The sequence below is a fragment of the Sapajus apella genome, unplaced genomic scaffold (genome assembly GCF_009761245.1).
Source record: "Sapajus apella isolate SASKATOON/1434 unplaced genomic scaffold, GSC_monkey_1.0 scaffold2, whole genome shotgun sequence".
In the NCBI taxonomy this organism is placed as follows: domain Eukaryota; kingdom Metazoa; phylum Chordata; class Mammalia; order Primates; family Cebidae; genus Sapajus; species Sapajus apella.
Genome location: NW_022436942.1, coordinates 17,462,924 through 17,477,787, shown reverse-complemented (window position 1 = coordinate 17,477,787; position 14,864 = coordinate 17,462,924).

The window sequence follows — 14,864 nt, the reverse complement described above, 5'->3', positions numbered from 1 at the left end:
AAATATCATCTCTCAGTATGAGATGATATTCATAAATGTGCTTTAAACTCTTCAAAAGGCAGTATGTGGCACTCACTCTGCTATTTTTTAATCTCTTTATATATTTTTATTTTGCTGCTTATTGTCATGTCTCCATGACATTAAAAATGGATAATGAAAAGAGATGAAAAGCTTCAATCACTGTTATTTTCTTACAGCTTCAGGAGAGGTTTGATGAAAAAAATTATATTTTGGCATCATCTTGACTCTTGAACTTACTCCCAGATCAGCTACAAATTTGTCTTATGGCCTGAGGCATTGAAAACACGACAGAGCTCTGCAATAATTTCCTGTCAGACCAGACAACCTAGTTATTCCCTTTTCCCAGGCGTCCGGTGACCTATATTATTGTCAACAACAAGACATTGCTTCAGCTTCAAGTCTTGCAAAATCTACTGGATTGGAAGACCAGATATTCATTTCACCATTTAGCTGAAAATGCACAGTGCATTTTAGAATTATGTTTTTTTTTTTAGCTCATCCATCCGTTCATCCCTACTTTTATTCTATTGGGTTCTTAATTCAAAAGAAGGGGTGCCACCTACTGGACATGAGATAAGAACATATTAGCATTAAAAAATACTCCCTCATTAAAGGTTGATTCAAAGTAATTGGGTAAAAAAAATTCCAAAGAATGTCCACTTTTTACAGATAACTATTGAACATATTTGTTTAAATGATTTTATTATCAACAAATACTGAATAAAAATTATTTAACAACGTCTATTTAAAAATAAAATTCCTTCTTCCTGTTCTTATTTTAATGCATTAATAAATTAATTTACCTTTTTTTTCTGGTAATATAGAAATGTCAAGCATTCTCTAATGTTGCTGATATAAAAACAGACTAATCATCTTGACAGTCTAATACTATTTTGTAATATAAAAACTCAGGTTATAGAAATACTAAACAACTTTTATAACCTAGATTCTAGTAATTAAAAGCAGCCAAATTTGAAGAGGAGAAAGGAGGTCACGGTTCAAATAGAACCAATGATTTTTATCAACCTCAATTTAGCATTTAAAGTCTAAATGATTGGTTCTCTAATTTAGAGACTATATTATATTCCTTATGTCTCTATTATTATTTATTCTGTAAAGTACTGGTTAACCTTGAGAAATATTCATTAGCGCTTTTGCTTTCAGATGCCCTAATATTTATGTAAATAGGGGTCTGCAGCCAAATAACCCAATTTCTACTGTTTCACTAGCCACATTTCAAGTGCTCAATAGCCACATATGTTAATGGCTACTGTATTGGACAGCTGGATTAATAGAATATTTCCATTATTGCAGATAATTCAGTGGGACAGTGCTGATAGACATATATATTGCAATATTCACTCCATTTACCTTGTATAACTCTTAAAAATGTGCCATAATGTTATCTTTAAGAGTCAGTACTCTAGATTCAGTCTGGATTTTTATCTCAGTGTGGCCACTTACTGGATGATTTTCAGCACAACCAAGAAAATAACTGGGGAGGAAAGCATCAGAGTAGTGGTAGTATTGCGGGGTAAATCAACAATTAATAAGCAAATGCATATAGAACACCTGCTAATCATTAGCACTACTGGAGCAGAGTTCCTATCCTAAACAGCTGATGCTCTAGCCAGGAAAAAGAGAGAATAAGCATGTAATCAAATAAAAAAGAACACTTTTAGGTGCTGTGCAATGATGAAGATAAAATAAGATAATATTATAGAGACTGGAGGGCTGCTTTGTAGATAGATTTATTAGCAAATGCTCTCTGAGTTATCAGTTGATTTATAAGAAAACGATAGAGGCAAAAATTTGGGAGAAGAGTGTTATGAAGCAAATAAAACAATAAGTATGAAAACCCAAGAGAGAAAAACTTGACATGTTTAAGGTACAAAGGCCAATGTGGCTGGAGATTATTGAAAGGGATAAGGATAGAGGGAGAAAAAATCAGAGAATTCAGCCTAGTAGTTTACATTTGCTTTTGGGTTGCAGTGAGAAGCTGTTGAAGAATTTTAAACAAAATAGTAATATGATCTAAAATATACTTTTGACAGTCACAAGTAAAGTGATTCATGATTCATGCATCTATTCATCTATTAAGCAGGACAAACTTAATAGAAGTGACCTTTCGTCTGCGTTTTGAAAGCATTGCTGCTGCTTAATCATCATCGTTTTGTACATTTCCAGGATTTGAGGAAAGGAAGATCTCCCTTATCGTTTTCAGTAATAAACTTTTTTTCCAGGCCACATAGTGAAATTTCTGGGCAGGGATCTTGCTGTGCAGAGTGATTAGCCTGCAGGCTGGGGTGGTGAATTAAGGGTGGATAAGCAGGCTGCATTTACGGCTAAAGTGGATGTTAGATTTACTGGGAAGAAGTCATGAATGTCAATTTGGATACATTGGAAAGAGAAGAGAAAAAATACTGCATGTAAATTTTCTGCAAATAAATGAAATGCACTCAATTGATTTCTGATCCTATTATACAAGTAACATAAAAACTAAGAGTTTGATATTCTGTTTTAATAAAATCAATTAGCTCTACCTGCATATGACTTTTGAAGCCCCAATAACATAGCTGTAATGGGGACAATGAAAGCTCAAGGCATTGGAGGATAATATTTTAACCCTGTTTGCATTATCTAATGAGACAATGAATTCACCCGATTTCATTGTGACATGTCTTGTAAATCACTGAACTATTATTTTTAACAGGGTCAATGTACTGCTCCCATCTCCATATTACAGCATCAATGCCCTAGATAACGCCTGGGGAATATGGGCTAATAAACTCCACATTATTGGCCCATAAGTAGAGCGACCCTGTTATATATGAGGGATTTAAAAGGAGGATGCATTTATGTGCAAGAGAAAAAAAGAAAAATAAATTCTTTGCTTTTAGGTAAAAAGAATTATTATTTTTCTTTTTCCTCCTTTGTTCAGTCAGAACATGAATATGACAGCATATTAAAATTTGTGTTTATGGGCACAAGTTATTATTCAATTTTGGTTATTTTCCTGATCTTTGGTGATTTTATGGGTTTTAATTTTAGTGCAACCGTGAAAAAATTATAATTGCTATTTCTCTATGCTTTACTGAGAATCTCCCAGTGTGTATTTCTTAGAGGATGGAATTGCCACCAGCTACAGTGTTGTATAATATTGCTCTAGTGGTCCCAAATAAATGAGATACCCTAGTGCCTTAGTGATAAGTACCCATGTGCTTGAGTAATTTAAATTATTTCTACATAGCTCAGTATATTTAGAATGGATTTGACATTGATAATAGCTGTATTGGTTATGGGTGTGAGAAAATTCTGCATTTCAGGGGCTAATTGATGTATCAAGAGAATGCAGCTGTCATAATTAAGAAGAAAAGACATTTAAGCCACCAGCCACAAGATACTGCTGTAATAAATCGAACCTACAAAATCTGAAGCCCAGTTGTGCATATGCAATCTGGTTTCTTTAATATCTTTTCCTTGTTAAAGTGTGAATCTAACTTCTAGCTTTAGGCACCAGGCCCAGGAAGCATCATTACTCAGTTACCAAATGACCTAGATTTAAGATTCCTCCCCATCCATAGGTTTGCGAGCATTATCAAAACATTATGAACAGGTAAGAAAACACTTTTGCATTTTCTCTTGATTAAATTAATTCCACCTAAATGGCAAGGGTCCTGATTCTGAATCACACTTGTCATTGATCTATTCATCTAATTAAATCATGTGAATGTTCTGCCTAGTCTCTAAAAATAATTCTAATTTCTGTACTATTGCTGGTATCAGAGAAAAACAATTGAATGTAAAGTAAAACATAGATCTAGGTTAATATGGTAGTTTTCCAATTTTCGCTAGATGAGCCAATCTTGGTAACTTAGTGCTGTGAATTCCTACTTGTCTATGCTAATTGGATCTAGAAGGGAAAGAAAAGTTTCCTGCCCTCTTGTTCCTCCTGTATTTAAAAACACTGAGCAGATGCAGTGATATAAACCTGCATTTAAGTCCCTTATACTTTCCTTTACAGACACAATTGTGAATTGTGTTCTTTCTGCATTTGTAATTAGAGGGTGAAACAGATGGCAAAGGCTCAGTGTAACTAGATGTCCATTAAAATAACTTATGCTGCCAAGTGATTGTTCACTCCAAGGAGGGGATTCAATTTAATTTCCTCCATGCAAAGTAAAGCAGCAGCACATACATGGTTTGAAGAAATGTCATTACGTAAGGCAATGAACACACTAGCCAGACAATACATTGAATATACTAAAACTAAAAATGCATAAATGGCTTCATCTTTTTTTTTTAATGAGGATTACTAAAGGTGGAAGTCGAGGGAAGTTGAGGTTTATATGAAAGTCCTTCAAAGTACAATTTAATGTATTAACAATACCTGCTGTAAATCGCCGTGCATATACAGAAATGTAGAGTAATGTGTTTCTCTCCAAATTTTTAGCCAGACTTCTGGAAGCAAATGTGAATCACTAGTAATGATGTGAGATACATCTCTCTACTTGTTAAGCATTTATTTAAGAGTTAACATAATTAAGATATTTTAATTATTATGTAAGGCAATACAACATGGTGGTTAAGAATGAGAATTCTGGAGTCAGCCCACTGGGTTTGAATTGCACTAGCCATTTACCTGCTAAATTACCTTGGGGAAACCATTTAACAATTCTGTGCTTCAGTTTTTTCCTATATATAGTTGGAATAACTAAATATATCAATCTCAATGATTTATAGTTATCAACAGATATAACCGATATTTTATTATTAAATAAATAAAAAGCACTTTGGCTAGAATGTTATTTAATATCATTCCAATATTATGTATTAACTTAATCTTTTTTAAACAAAAAGAACTTTAAGAAATCATTTCCAAAAAGAATCAACTGCTGTTTTTCTGCTATAAACAGGAATGTGAACCCCCTGGAAAATCAAGGTGAATCTACATATAACTGAAAATTTCAAGTTTTAAGCTCAGAAAATTTTCTTGTCTGGTGCCTGTGTTTTTGATAGCTTTCCTGCCTACTCAGAGCTGAAGAATATAAACTATTATCAAGATGAAAATTACAGCGAAATAATCTTTCAAAATGAAAATGATGTAATATTATTTTGGTAACTTAGTATCTGAGAATCCTCAGTGTGAGTGACATAAACATGTATGTGTCCTTCTCAACCAAAAATTTTTATAAGTATTTTAAGGTTTTACTACACATTTTGTACTATTCTGGGTACTGCATTTTGAGAGCCACTCAAATTCTTCTTGCAGGGAGCTTACATTTTAATAGGAAGACCACCTCTGCCTTTTCTTCTCCAGTCTTCCTAAAATAAACATGAAGCGAGAAAAAAGTTCCACAGTTCTAAAGCCACCTGCAAAGTTGGTAGAAGATGCAAATCCTGGAAGTTTACTTGGTCTGTAGAACTGCAACCAGAATTTAAATATTGCATCAAACTTTGGATCTAACCTTGGTCAAGTTGCCTAACCTCACCTTCCATTTTAAAAGTCAAATTGTGGCTCTGTATCTTAAAGAGTTATGAGGGATAACTGAGTCAGTCTCAGGCAGTTCCGGATGATATCTGGTATTCAATGAACAGATGCTCCCTTTCTTCCTTTTCTTTTAGATTCCTCTCCAAAATTACTTCAATGCATTCTATTTAAGACATTAATACTCTTTGAAGCCTAATGTTAATGCTATGCAATTTTTTCTGCTAATATTTGACAATACATAGTCCAAATTTCAGAGATTTGTGTCTAGACCTGAGGGCATTAACTCATATCAAATAACATATTTAATGTCAAAATAGGAATAATAATAGTTAACATTTACATAGCACATGTGCCAGGCACTGTTATAAGCAGTGTTCATATATTCACTCACTTAATCCTCACAACAACCCTATAAAATAGGCATTATCATTCTTGAGGCACAGGGAGCTTAAAACTTGCTGAAGGTCACACAGCTAGTAATTGGTGAAGTTGGGATTTAAAGTTAGTATTTGGCACTAGCATCAGCAATGCACTCAAGTACTGCATATAACACATCTCAAAGCTACAAGGACCTTATAAATTCACGCACAAGAAATGTATTCTATCCTACAATATTTTACTTGAGGCTCTAGACCTGCAATAGGAACAATAAAAAATGAAATATAAATATTGGAGAGAAAAATATGAAGGCATCTTTCTATGTGAACAATATTATCCTTTACCTAGAAAAACCCAACACAATCAACAAAATATAACTGAAGATATAGCAAAATAGATCAGCAAAGTGATGTTATATAAAATTAAAGTATAAAATCATTATTTTTACAAATAGAAAACATTCAAATAAGAATATAAATCATAAAATTGTAAGAAGAAACCTTGTGCACAGACTTAATGCTGAAAACATAAAACTTTAAAGCTAGAAGAACAAACAGAAGATCTGAATAAATGAAGAAATATAACATGTTCATGAATGTAACATCTTAGTATTCTAAAATTTTAATTTTCAAACTAATCTTTAACATTAATATAATAGCAATGGAATTTCCATCAATATTTTTTAAGGAACCTGAATGTCTGATCAGTGAATATGGTATCTCTGAAAGTCAACTCTAAAGTTCACATGAAGAAGAAAATAGCACAATAGTAAAAACATTTTTAACAAAGAATGATAACAGATTTCATATCAGATATTAAAACATAAATGAAAAATATGATAAGTTGAGATATTAAATGGAACACAACTGATCCAAAAATTGACATATAGAAAACTAATGTATCAAAAATCTTTTTCAGATCAGTTAATAATAAACTATTTAATAAATAGAGTTAAGATAATTTTCTATCCATTTGGAAAAAAATACTTGGATTCCTACCTTTGAAGAGTCTCAAAAATGTATTCCAGATGGACCTAACATCTATATGTAGAAATAAAAACTATTTGCTATTTGCAAAAAAAAAAAAAAGAAAAGAAAAACATAAAAATAAGAAAAACAGAAAAATGTGCCAGTGACCTTACAGCAGGAAATAAATTCTTGAAAAAAGATAAGGGAAAATCCATGAATAAAAATTGATAAATTTGATCATGTAAAATATTTCCAAAGACAAACTATACCACAAAATTAGAGAATAAGTGGCAAGATGATAGAAAACATGACAGCACACAACACAAAATGAAGTTCAACAAATATCTAAAAAATAAGCAAACATATGAATGGTCAAAAGTCATATGAGAAAGGCTAAGTCAATACATACCTGAAAAGATCACTTTTATGTACTTGCAATCAGGAAAAGAAAAAATTAAAATAATGAGATACATTTTCACTGATCAGACTGTCATCAAATTTAGTCTTTAAGTACAAAGCGTTAATGATTGTGTGAGGTAACAAGTACTCTTTATGTTGCTGATGGTTGACTAAAGGTATAGCAATTACTATTACTATTATTATTATTTGAGACAGGATCTCACTCTGTCAACCAGGCTGGAGAGCAGTGCTGCTCATAGCAGCCTCAATCTTCTGAGCTCAAGCAATTCTTCCACCTCAGCCTCTCAAGCAGGTGGGACTCTAGGCATGCACCACCATACCCAGCTAATTTCTGTATTTTTTGTAGAGACAGAGTTTCACATTTCTGGGCTCAAGCAATCCTCCAACCTTGGCCTCTCAAAATGCTGGGATTACAGGCATGAATCACCATGCCAAACCAAAATATAGCAGTTTTGCATAGCAATTGGATAGCTTCTAGGAAAAAATTGTAAACATCTATAATTTCCAATAATTATTCTAAAGTATCTACTGTGGAGAAATTCCTACATATACAAGGTATCTCATCCAAAAATGTTCTTTGTATTATTTGAAATACAAAAACAAAGGGAAATGGAAACAACCTAAATTATTGTGTATTTATTGATTGATTGATTGTTAAATAAATTATGGTACATTCATACCATAGAATTCTTTGGAACAATTTAAAAAAGGAGATTGAATTTATGGACTGCTATGGGAAGATTTACAAGACAATGCTTTTGGGTGAATCAGAATGGTACAATTAATGTATATTTTCTATAAAATCTCTCCATATGTATATAGTACCCGTAGAGTTTTATAAGACTGGAAAGTCTTTTTACAAGTTCAAGTTGTTGACAATAGAGTGGCATCATTCAGGCTCCCAGTGATTATGGAGAATCTCTGAAAGAAAAGTCTCCTAAATTAGAACTTGATGTGGGACTAAGGGAGCAATCAAAGGATAGGGAAATACAGGCTGAGTTCTTATTTCAAGACTGGTTAGCATTTTGACAGTGTACATTTCATCTGGAGTAACTAAAGTGAACGTAAGAAACCACTAAAATTGATGATATTGTATTTTGTTCACTTCATATTGAATTGCCATTAATGTGCAGTCATTTTCAGCCCTTCAATATGTTTTGAATTAGTAATTTGGGAACAATCTAGAATGTAATGATTGTGCATGTTAAAATAGCAATAGATATGTTGTAACTTCACCAAATAGATTCTTATTAGTAACACGCTTGTGATATTTTTTCTTGAGCTCTTCATTTTGGTTCTCAATCTAGTTTAGTATATTTGTTATTGCTTCAGTTTGATATTGAGACAGCTGTAAAAATTAGAATGACATGGTTCTTACCATAACAAATATTAAGGTAGTGTAGTGAGGCACTTAATCATCAATCCTGTTGCCTCTGTTATTATTTCAAATATTTCCCAAAATACTGAGGTTTAGTAATAATTTTAAAAATTGTTATGTGAATACAAACTTTTAAAAAAGACATTTCTAATTCATTGTAACATTCTGTGGTAAAAGTTATCTCATCAGTTTGGACATTTTAAGGCTGTGGTAAAATTATTTTGTTAAGATATAAAATTATTTAAATGGGGAAATAATTTTCATGTTTTTCTTCATAGAGAATACTGTCAGGAATTTTAGTCTATACTAAAATATTGTCAAGATGGAATGAAATAGACATTATATCCCATTTTGAAAAAGAAGACAATCTTCCTCGACAGTGTTCTGGCTTCTTAGATTCACCTCAATATTAAATTGCTTTCTAATGTTGGATTAGCTCTGAGAATCAACACTAAATGATACATCTGCTGCCAGTACAGTATGGCTCTGAGGCTGCAGGATTTGACCAGCAGAGGGATATATAAGGAGCGTGAGAAGCATTAGTAAATAAATAGAAGCATCTCTGAGACTTTAAAATTTTTTCTTCTTAGAAAACAAAAAAAATTATCCAAACCTTACTTAGAAGAGCATGCCAGTGAACTGACTAATAGCATGAACTTTCCAATCAGACATGTCAGTTGAACTGACTCCATCTTTACTAGCTGTGTGATCACAGACATTTTTCTTTAAGTCAGACCTACAAAATGGTGACAAGAATACCCACCCTTGGTTACAGACTGTCTTAGTCTGTTTGGGCTGCTGTAACAAAAATACTATAGAAAGGGCAGCTCTGCCAAACATTTACTTTTCACAGTTCTGGAGGCTGGACAGGCTTAAGATCAAGGCTCTGGCACATTCAATGTCTAGTAGAGACCTGCTTTCTGGTTCATAAATGGCCGTCTTCTGTGTTCTGACATGGCAGAAGAGGTGAGGGAGCTCTCTTGAGTCTTTTTTATAAGGGAACTAATGCCACTTATGAGGGCTCTGCTCTTATGACCTAATTACCTCCCAGAAGTCCCACCTCCAAGTAAGATTTCAACATATAAATTTTGGAGGGGCACATTGATTCTTTAGCACCACGATCATTAAATGAGATAATGCCTATAAAGTACTTACAACCTGGTACATCACAGATGCACAAAATATCAGATTTCAGCAATCTAAGATGCCATCGTTGTAAAATGGACCATCATTTTATGTACCATAAATGAAAAGACTATAAATTTCAAGTCTTAACATGAAAAATATATAATAGAATGGATAAAATATAGTGATGCCTTAATTTATCAGACTGTTGTTCCATCCAAACAAATGCAGCCGTTTCAAGGAATACTTGACATTTAAATTGAATATTTAACAAGGATTTGTTTTCTTAAGTATTACTTTTATATGGAAATATATGAAAATACAGAGACATGTACCTTTCTTGCAAAAGACTTTGTAATGTATTTGGAAAGGACAAATGTTAATTAGTCATATGGAAGTTTAGGCTTCTTATGAAGAAATTCCTTTTTCAACCCTGTATTAGTCTATTTTCATGCTGCTGATAAACACATACCTGAGATTGGGTAATTATAAAGAAAAAGAGGTTTAATGGGCTCACACTTCCACATGGCTTAGGAGGCCTCACAATCATGGCAGGAGGCAAAAGGCGCAACTTATATGGCAGCAGACAAGAGAGATGAGAACCAAGGGAAAGGGTTTCCTCTTATAAAACCACCAGATCTCTTGAGACTTAATCCCTACCATGAGAACAGTATGGGAGAAACCGCCTCTATAATTCAATTATCTCCCATTGAGTCCTTTCCACAACATGTGGGAATTATGGGAGCTATAATTCAAGATGAGATTTGCATGGGGACACAGCCAAACCATATCATTTTGCCCTTGGCCCCTCCCAAATCTCATGTCCTCACATTTCAAAACCAATCATGCTTTCCTAGCAGTCCCCCAAAGTCTTAGCTCATTTCAGCATTAACTCAAAAGTCCACAGTCCAAAGTCTCATCTGAGACAAGGCAAGTTCCTTCCATCTATTAACCTGTAATAACCAAACAAGTTAGTTACTTCCTAGATGCACTGGGGGTACAGGCATTGGATAAATACAGCCATTCCAGGCCGGGTGTGGTGGCTCGCGCCTGTAATCTCAGCACTTTGGGAGGCCAAGATGGGCATGTAACCTGAGGTCAGGAGTTTGAGACCAGCGGCCAACCTGACAAAACCTTGTCTCTAATAAAAATACAAAAATTAGTACAGTGTGGTGGCGAATGCCTGTAATCCCAGCTACTTGGGAGGCTGAGGTATGAGAATTGCTTAAACCTAGGAGGGGAGGTTGCACTGAGCCAAGATCATACCACTGCACTGTAACCTGGGTGACATTGAGACTCTGTCTTAAAAAAAAAAAAAAAAAAAATTCCAAATGGGAGAAATTGACCAAAGGGGCTACAGACTCCATGCAAGTCCAAAATCCATCAGGGCAGTAAAGCTACAAAATGATCTCCATTGACTTCATGTCTCACATCTGAGTCACACTGATGCAAGAGGTGGGTTCTCATGGTCTTAGGCAACTCCACTCCTGTGCCTTTGCAGGGTACAGTCTCCTTCCCAGCTGCTTTCATGGGCTGCCGTTGAGTTTCTGTGGCTTTTTCAGGTGCACAGTGCAAGCTGTCAGTAAATCTACGAGCTTGAGGTCTGGAGAATGGTGGCTCTCTTCTCACAGCTCCATTAGATGGTGCCCCAAGGAGACTCTGCCTGGGGGCTCACACCCCAATTTCTCTTCCACACTGCCCTAGCAAAGGTTCTCCACAAGGGCCATGCTAGACTTCTGTCTAGACATCCAGGCACTTCCATATGTCCTTTGAAATCCAGGTGGAGGTACCCAAACCTCAATTTCTGACTTCTGTTTACCTGCAAGCTCAAAACCTTGTAGAAGCTGCCAAGGCTTGGGACTTCTACCCTCTGAAGCTAGGGCTCAAACTGTACCTTGGGCCCTTTTTACCATGGCTGGCATGGCTGGGAGGCAGGTCACCAAGTCCCTAGGCTGAACACAGCAGGTGGGCCCTGGGCCTGGCCCAGGAGACCATATTTTCTCCCTAGGCCTCCAGGCCTGTGATAGGAGGGGCTGCCACAAAAGTCTCTGACATACCCTGGAGACATTTTTCTCATTGTCTTGGTGATTAACATTTGACTCCTTATTACCTATGCAAATTTCTGTAGCTGTCTTGAATTTCTCCTCAGAAAAATCAGTATTTCTTTTCTGTTGCATCATCAGGCTGCAAATTTTCCCAACTTTTTGCTCTATTTCCCTTATAAAACTGAATACCTCTAAAAGCACCAAAGTCACCTCTTCAATGCTTTGCTGCTTAGAAATTTCTTTCGCCAGATACCCTAAATAATCTCTCACAAGTTCAAAGTTTCATAAATCTCTATGACGGGGGCAAAATGCCAACAGTTTTGCTGCTAAAACATAGCAAGAGTCACCTTTACTCCATTTCCCAACAAATTTCTCATCTCCGTCTGAGACCACTTTAACCAGGACTTCATTGTTCATATCATTATCAGCCATACAAGTCTCTATGAAGTTCCAAACTTTCCCGTGTTTTCCTGTCTTCTGATTCCTCCAAACTGTTCCAACCTCTGCCTGTTACCCAGTTCTGAAGTTGCTTCCACATTTTTGGGTATTTTACAGCAGTGCCCTACTCTATTGGTATCAATTTACTGTATTTATTCATTTTCATACTGCTGTTAAAGACATACATGAGATTGGGTAATTTATAAATCAAAAGAGATTTAATGGACTCACAGTTCCACGTGGCTGGGGAGGCCTCACAATTATGGTGGGAGGTGAAAGGCACATTTTACATGGTGTCTGACAAGACAGAATGAGAATCAAGTGAAAGGGGTTTCCTCTTATAAAACCACCAGATCTCATGAGACTTATTCATTGCCATGAGAACAGCATGGGGGAAACTGTCCCGATGATTCAATTATCTCCTACCAGGTCCCTCCCACAACACCTGGGAGTTATGAGAGCTACAATTCAAGATGAGACTTGGGTGGGGACACAGCCAAATCATATCGAATCCCTTTAACCAAGAGGCATCTAACTCATACTCCTGATAGTAACTTTAGTTCAATAAGCCCACCCTGTGCTTCCATTTCTGGATAGGCCCAGTCTTTAGAATGTTATTATTTCTACATTGTATTAAACCTGTGTCTCAAAAAGCCATTGTGTGCTCCTAGTTCTTTCCTTAGTCACACATAATATTAACTGTCTTACACAATGGACTATTATTAGATGGAAGCCATTTTGTCTAATTTCTCCTCAAAAAAAGCTGTTTATTCTTTGCATAGTAGTAACAGTTAATATTTCTGAGAGCTAAATACATTCCTGACAATATCCTAAATGTTATGCATGGTTTAGTTCATACAATTCTCCAATGATTCTTCTTGTTTAGCACATACTATTGATGTCCTAATTTAACAGTGAAACAATTGGATATGGAGAAACGGAATAATCCTTCCTAGCATCCCTGGGTGGTAAGAAGGTAGAGAGTCAGGATCAAGCTCCCAGCCTCTCTAACTGTTGAGGAAACATTAATTACTAGTGGGGTGCATTGCTACTTAAAATAGTCTCAGCTGTCACACAGGATTTTCACAATTTGTATTAAATTTCTTGAAATATGCTATAGTTCATAAAAAGTCCTTCTTAAAATGTAGTATCCCAGTCAAGAAACAGTTCTTCAAAAGCGGCCTGATGCCACGGAGTAAAGTGAACCTATTATCTGCCTTGTCAGTTAGGTAGCAGTGCTCGGTAACCTAAGTTTGTACTGCTCTTGTTCCTTAAGTAGGTACATTGTGAAAGAGGCTCATTGTGAAAAAAGGTTCAAGTGAAAACCTTAGGATCTTATGCTATAAGCTTCTGTCAACATTTGTAGCTTCTATTTTTTAACTTATGTAATTGTTTGATTATGTTTTCCATTTATTTTTGAAGCAACCTAGAAATTTACATTCGTGCCTATTCAAGTTTATGGTGCCGTGGAGAGCTACTGAGATATATTAGAATTTGAGGTTTATTCCTCAATGTGTTGGCTATTTTTCCTGGGAATAGTTAATGTACAAATTTTTGTATTTCGTTTAGATTTATAATTATACGTATTCATTATAAGACGTTAGGATGTCTTTGAAAATAATTCTGCCCCTGAATTCCTAATACTCAGCATGTATGGGTATAAATCCACCACATTATTTCTTCATGTTTTCCCTTTTCTGTATCAGAGCATCATGTGGCCATTTGTTAGAGGAAATTGTTTCTGGTATCTTGACATATTGTTAACTAGTGTTTAGTTTCTAGTTATCAAATATTGCATCTCTTTTGTGTTTTCATAAGTATTACATAAAAGAAATGAGTAATTGAGTATCATGTAATATTATATTGTCATCCAACCCACGGAGTGGTAGAAAATTTTCACAAACTATGCATCTGACAAAGGACTAATTTCCAAAATCCACAAGGAACACAAACAGATCAGCAAGAAAAAAAAACCAAATAATCTCATCGAAAAGTAGGCAAAGGATATAAACAGATAATTTTCAAAAGAGGATATACAAACAACCAACAAAAATATTTAAAAAATTGCTCAGCATTACTAATTATCAGGGAAATGCAAATGAAAACTACAATAAGATACCACCTTACTCTTGCAAGAATGACCACAAAAAAATTGTTGTGAATCTGGTGAAAAGCGAACACTTTTACACTGCTGGTGATAATGTAAACTAATACAACCACTATAAAAAACAGCATGGAGATTCCTTAAAGAACTAAAAGCAGAACTACCATTTGATCCAGCAATCCCACTACTGGGTATCTACCCAAAGGAAAAGAAGGTAGTATAGGAAAAAAACACACGCATGTTTATAGCAGCACAGTTTACAATTGCAAAGATATGGAGTCAATCTAAGGGCCTGACTGGATAAAGAAAATGTGGTATATATACACCATGAAATATTACTTAGCCATAAAAGGGAATGAAATAATGTCTTTTGCAGCAACTTGGATGGAGCTGAAGGCCATTATTCTAAGTGAAGTTACTCAGGAATGGAAAATCAAATATTGCATGTTCTCACTTATAAGTGGGAACTAAGCTATGAGGATACAAAGGCTAAAGA